Here is a 6,942-nt window from a genome sequence, read left to right as displayed (position 1 = left end):
AACATTGACAATTTTCATTGAAACAATATTCATCCTTGGTTTAAAAAAAAAATCAAAGACAACAATTGTCACACCCAACTGTCACACCGCCCAAAAGAAAGTCTTTCAGCCACATCTGCTTTTAAATAATAACCTCCTTTGAAAAAAATATGACATTGAAACAAGGAAACAATAGAGCTATATATTTGATTTTTATCTACCTATCTAGATCTATGTGTTTGACCCTTGGCCATGTAACATGAGATTTTCGTTCCTTTACTGGACTCCTCTGCTCAACGCCACTGTAATTTTGATAATTCCATTATGATTTCAAGTTTTATTTGTTGTAATTTAGAGATATCTCCTGACACTTCGGTTTCTCGTCCAGTAAATTTCACTCAGTTTCTTGACCCCCACTCTGGGTGGAATAAGACTGTTAACTCCCCCGCTCCTCTCTCCGGTTTTACTTCCTTTTTCATCTTCCATCTTCTGTCTGCTGTCTACACATAGACACGGACTTTGTCATGGTTGGAAAGTGGATTGTCATTTATGCCAGCTAACAAAAGCGTTTTTGTATTTCAGTCAGTTTGAGTTGAGTGTTCTTCATTGGGCGCCTCCTACGTGCTGATGTGCTGGCCAGGGAAGAGGATGCTACCATCTACTTTGTGTAAATGACTCTATTTCAAAAGGATGTATGGGTTTTTTTTAACCTGTAACTTGTCGTTAATTAAAAGATATCTCATAAAACAAAACAAAATGATAAGATGAAGTTCTGCAATAGTTCTAAGACAATGTCTTACTAGGAAAGCCTTTAAAAAATAAAACCACTTAAGAATATTATTTAATAACAGGGGGATCCATTGCTTATTTTCTCAAAGGGACTACTAAAATGGAAGGAAATAGGTGCATAGCAATCCTAGTGAAAAGACTTTTGCATTTGAAACATATTCTAGGGGGTCATTGTCTTAAACATAAAGTCTACTGATGGGTAACACGAGAAGTGATCATGATTTTAGCGTAATTTATAATATGCATTTCCGTTTACATCTAAGGCAAATATTCTGGTTTTGAGTTAAATCTCTCTTTGAGAAACACATCCATAAATGTGTGTTTTCTTTAATTTGAACTTAAAAAAAATAAGTGTAATAAAATTTTCCCATCTTGTTCCTCTATATCTTTCTGCCTCTCTGAGAAAGGTTTTGAGATTTTCCACCTGGTGAATCAGATTTTTCTTCCTCTGTGAAGGGAACCACAGCCATCTCCTTCATGTTGCCATCATTGTACATTCTGCTCAAGTTACGCCAGTGCATCACAGCCATGGTTTATGTACGGCTCAAATTATGTCATTTGTGCATTTATACATCACCTTATTTCAGAAAGCAATTTGAGAGGGGAGGTTATAGCTCAGTGGTAGAGGGCATGCCTAGCATGCACGAGGTCCTGGGTTCAATCCTCAGTACCTCCATTAAATAAATAAACCAGTTACCTCCTCCCTCCAAAAAATAAAGCAATTTAGGTAGCTTAAATAAAATGCACACCTACACATATAAACTAGTAATGTATAAGTGGAAAATAATAAACCAAAACAAGGTAAATATTGTGTTTGTTAAAAAAAAAATCACAAGGAAGCAGTCTATAACACCTTCCTAAACTGAGCCACATGTGTTATACAGGGCATCCTGAGAGCTGAAACAAGACAGGGAAGTAATGAAGATTTCAATTCAGAAGACAACATTTCTCCTAATACTAAATTCTCACAAAATTTTCCTTAGGGACTGTGGCCTAAGATAAAATGGGGAGAGAACTCTCATGTGCCCAGCACCAGTCCTTTCTGGAATTTTCTCTCTGTTTTTTCATATGCAAATAAGACTCTTGACATAAACATATCCTACAATGAGGAGATGTACTGTGGTCAGGTTCAAGAAATAAGAAAAATATAAGTTTTGTAAAAGGAAAGTTAAAGGCATCTGATAGTGTGGTTCACAAAAGGAATTTTCTCCGTCCATATGAGAAATAGAAAGGAAAACAAACAAGGTATTTTTTTATTCTCTCTAGAGATGTTATTTCACTGTTCCTAATGACAGCATTTTCAAATGAAAGAATTGGGTTCAGTGAATTGATGAGAAGTCACACAGGAGTCTTATTTGTCCAAGACACACCGAAGTTCAGAGGCAGATCAACAATCAGAATCCAGAAGATGGGAATCTAGGTATTTGTCATACTCACTGATGAAGCAATATTAAGATGAGAGTATCTTAAACGTAAAAATACAGAAAAATAATACTGTCGTCAGTCATACTACCACTGATCACGTAACACAACTTGTAACAGACCTTGTCTGTGTATTTAAAAATTGTCTTTACAAATGCTAAATTACCCTCAAAGTCATAGCTTCTCTCGTAAACATTCAATATGTGTTAAAACTGTTAATTCTCTAAAATAATGACAATTCTTCTGTCCTGTACTGGACAACTGATGAAGAAAGCATTGATGAAAAACTTTGAAAATATCACTTAGTGAATGAAACGTCACTGCAGTAGAGTCATAAATATTACCTAGAAAATTGATAAAATACTTATTCCCTGTAATAAATTGTTGTTTATCACCAAATACTGGTTTTGACTTATACTTCCTAGGTCATTGCATATTCAATTCTTACTGATCAATTCTTTCCCAGGTTTCCCTCAGAAAATGAAATCTGTGCAGCTAATTAGTTGAAAATAACAACTGCTGGTTTGATTAAATTTAGCAAATTTCACATTCTAGTGTTACCATATGTACATTTGTTTGAAGCAATAATTAAATGTCTGTAACTAGATTGCATACTTTGGAACCAAGTAAACAAATTACATTATGACACATGGAACAGTCTCTAAAAATACACATTTGATTTCCTCTTTAAGTTAAGCACAGATGCCTTAAGTGAATCCCTAATAAATGCCTGCAAAGTTACTTGGTTCTATGAGTATTAATTTGACCCAGCCATTAACAACTCCCATGTAAAACTATGCACATTAGCAGTCACAGAATACATTCACTTTGTCTCCTAACATCTCTGTTAAAAAGAGAGAGAAGGAAGAAAAAAGAAAAATAAAGGAAGAAAGGAAGGATGGAAGGAAAGAAAGGAAGGAAGAAAAAAGAAAAAATCTGGAAAGACTGCTTTGTTTTATAATTAAGAGGCAGGAATTTCTCTTACAGCCAGTTTGAAGGAAAACTGATGGACTCAAAAAATACTTCAGATTGAGAACATGTGCAGTCAGAGGAAATATTAATAGGCTGCCAGCGGACAAGGATCTTGATACTTGCTTGTAGAAAAGCAGAGAATGAGACGAACGCAATTAAGTCTGCTGTGCACTTGGCACAGCATCCTACAGAAAACACACTCTGTACAAACGCTACCCCAGACCTCACAGCAGCTCCATGAGGCGGACAGAGTCCAAGACATTGTCCTTTCATGACAGAGTTTGTTGTGAAGAGATTTGCTCAAGGTCAATTCAGAATCTGAATCATCCGACAAAACTTAAGTCTTGGGTCCTTGCAGGTGGGGTAAGTGTCAATCATGAAAGCAAGATGGTAACACAAACCATTCTTGTGTGATCTTTCTCTCACACATACACACCCTCTCCCTTTCTTCTTTTGGTTCATTGTACAGACCATCCTTTAAAAAAGAAATTTGGTCACCAAAATAATTTATGCAGAAGAAACATGTCACATATGTACAAAGATGTTTAAATGCAAAGTTTATTACCAAAAAAAAAATAATCTGAACATGACAGCTATTCGAAGTACAAAGAATTGTCATCTGATTTTAACATATGCAAATATGTGAGACCAAAACCTATTTTCATCCCGTGTAGTTCACTTTCAGTAAAGAGCTCCATGGAGTTTACAACACTATATGACCAAGAACAAATGGGCAATCTTATTCATATCCAATAAGCAACTGTAGAGGGCCTATTATTCGCAAGGTGTTGTGATTAAGAGCTCCAGTCGTTCATAACCGGTAGTTGACTCAACGCTCCCCTGTCTCTGTTAATATTATATATAATACTCTAACCCCCATTTCATTCAACCTCCATTGAAGGTAGTGTGTGACTTTACTACAGAAATAAGTTCGCAGTAAAGACGGCCTGCATACAAAACTCCTGTATTTTCATTCTTCAATGCAATTTTCTTTCAGAAAGAAAAAAGAGTTGGCACTGCCGTGACCGCTTGTTTAGGAGCAGGACACAAAATGACCTCCCTGGTGTCCTGGCGATCTTACTAAGACTGCACACAAATGCTCAGGACTGCGGATGAGCCACCTTGAGCGCCGCCCGTTTGGACACTATCAAGCAACACTGTAAAAGGAGAGGAAAGGCCATCGCTCGAACAGTTACGGGACCACAGTTTTAACGTGTTTGTGCAGCTTGCTTTCATAAATCAGGAACTGTCGCCAGAAAAGGAGTTCAAGTTCAGGTCGGGGATTTAGATGACCTGCAACAGCGGTGCGCCCAGCGTCCCCCCTGGGGGACACCTCCGGTGGTCGAGCAGACGCGCACTCGGGCACCGCTCGGGCCAGACCCCGTTCGCCCTGCCTGCGGGTCGGACTGGGTCCCAGCGCCGCGCGCCGAGACTGCCGCTCGGAGTGGGTCGGGGCGGGGTAGCCGCCGGAGTCACCGCCCATTGGCTGCCCTCTCGGGGCCGGGCCGGGCTTTCCAGCACCTGATTGGACGGAGCCAGTCCTGGCAGGCCGAGCTCATTGGAGGTCGCAGAGCAGGGGGTGGAGCAGACTCCCGGATTCCTGAGCGAGCGCGCTCCGCGGCGGAGCGGGGCGCGGACGGAGCGGCGCGGACGGAGGGCGAGGGTCCCCGCTGCGGGGTGTCGGGAGGAGGGTGTCTGGCGGGGCGGGGGCTTGCCGCGTCCTGAAAGCTGTCTGGTTCCCTCGGCAGCGGCCGCCCCGAGTTAGCGAGTGTCAGACTCCCCTCTTCTAGCCTCCGGCCGGGCCGGGCTCCGTGGCGGCCGGGGACGCAGCGCGCGGCGAGCCCCCAGCTGTCAGGGAGCGGCGGGCGGGCGGCGACTCACAAAGACGGAGGGGCGGGGGGGCCACAGGGACCGCACCTCCCACCTCCCGCCCGGCCGGTCCGCGGCCGCGGGGACAATGCGGCCGGGCCCGGGCCCCACGCGCCCCGGCCCGGCCCGACCCGACCCGACCCGACCCGACGGCCCCGCCCGGGGACGGAAGTCGGCCAGCGGCCCCGCGCCCCGCGTTTCGCGAGCCGGGAAAAGTTTGACCCCGAGGCCAGCGTCCGGCCGAGGCCCCGCGCGGGGTGGCGGGTGAGTTGGCTTCGGGCCCGGGGCTGGGGGGCTCGTGCCGGGACCCCTGCGTACTTTTGGGAGCTGGCGGGGAGGACAAACACCAGACGATGGTCAGGGCCAGGGTTCTGGGGCGCCGGGTCCGTGGGAACCTCGGGAGGGAGCCCGGGCCGGGGCCGGTGCGGTAACTGGTGCGGGAACGGGCCGGGGTGGGGGTTGGGGGGTGGGGATCGGAAGGTCGCGCACCAGCCTCTCCTGTAGCCGGCATTGCTTGACCTTGGACAGGTGACCTACCCCGTAGACCTGGGGGCCGCAGGAGGCTAGAGGTACGGAGCCCACCGTGTCTTCCCGGTTTGAAAACACATCTTGGTCGGAAAATTTCCCTGGGGCCTCAACGTGGTTCGCGAATTGCGAAGCCGCAGGCCCGGGTACGTTTCCGTGCGCCCGGAGTCACCTTTCAGCCTGCGAAGTAACTTTTAAGTCTGATGTTTTTTCAACATTACTATGAGAAGGCTTCTTTCAGTGAAAAGTAAGTTACCCATTACTTCTTAAAACCTTTCTTAAGACTGGTCTACTTTGCCGCGCCGGTTGGAGTTCTAGGGGCCAGGCGAGGGACACAGAACCGAGCTTAAGGGTCAAGTGTCAGGTGCCCCCAGCAATCCCTTCATGCCTTCCGGGCTCAGTTTAGCGGTAAAACAGGGCTTTTATTATACGTAGGAGAGAGTAAACAGGGCAGGTGTTTTTTGTTGATGTTTGTCTGAATTGCTTCTTTCTATTGAAAACTTCTGTGTGGGGAAGGGGCGGTTCTAATTTCCGACAAAGAGGGAAAAGAAAATGTCACTTAATGTCAACCAGAGTAAATCTTAAGCTAATATAACATACATCTTCCTTACAGGAACAGTAACACATAATGCAAGTACATCTTGGTCTAATTTTAATGAAGGATTGAAAATAGCTGCTGTGTTCAGTATCACTGACGCCAGAACGGTTCACTTACATAATCATCTTTGTTGCAATGTGTTAGTGACATGTATAATTTTGATAAATTATAAATGTTCAAGGTTTGGCCTGGCAATGGCATTGAAATACTGTCTTTGCAGGTTGTGTTGCAATACAATGGAGTGTTAACTTTTGGTTATCTTGCATTTTTGGTTATCTATGCATTTTTTCCCGTAAAAAGTGGCATCAAGCATTTTCCCTAACCAAAAGTCTCTCAATTATGGAATGTATACTGTCAGTACTGAATATAGGAGAAATGATTTTGTTCCCTCAGTGATAGATTCCCCCAGGTTTTTCACCATTCATGGAGTGCCTTCTAGATGTCAGGTGCACTTTTGGGCATTTTTTCTTCTCGTGGAGCTTAGAACAAGAAAAGTTTTTTTTTTTTTAATATAAGTACATAAATATACATAGCAAATATTTTCTGGATAAAATACCAGGTGCTCGGATGAAAATAATTAAAGATTCTTCTTGCCCATCCTTAAAGAGAATTATTATCATGCTTTAGGGGAAAGAAAAAAAGGTATCAAAGAAAGAACTGGTGGAAAAACTGAGCTTAATTCCAGTATCCAGCCTGAAAGTTTATAGCTTCAAGTAGGGATACAGATTTCAAAAGAGACAAAGACCCCTGATAGGGTTTCAAGGAGAAAGATAGCACTGTTGATTTAA

At 43.7% G+C, this 6,942-nt stretch overlaps 1 long non-coding RNA gene across 5 annotated transcripts in view; it reads left to right on the top strand.

Moving 5' to 3' along the window:
* The first annotated feature begins 4,740 nt into the window (after positions 1–4,740).
* The window catches only part of LOC105078934 (uncharacterized), a 73,356-nt gene continuing 71,154 nt past the window's right edge, over positions 4,741–6,942 (top strand). The window contains exons 1-2 of one of the 5 annotated variants that reach the window (XR_012508778.1): positions 4,741–5,295; positions 5,536–5,803. This is a non-coding gene — a long non-coding RNA (uncharacterized LOC105078934). The remainder of the gene's footprint in view (positions 5,296–5,535; positions 5,804–6,942) is intronic. The other 4 variants (XR_012508773.1, XR_012508776.1, XR_012508775.1 and 1 more) reach the window with 4 other exon arrangements.

Source organism: Camelus bactrianus, chromosome 8 (assembly GCF_048773025.1).
Source record: "Camelus bactrianus isolate YW-2024 breed Bactrian camel chromosome 8, ASM4877302v1, whole genome shotgun sequence".
In the NCBI taxonomy this organism is placed as follows: Eukaryota; Metazoa; Chordata; class Mammalia; order Artiodactyla; family Camelidae; genus Camelus; species Camelus bactrianus.
This window is presented reverse-complemented; position numbering and strand designations above follow the sequence as displayed.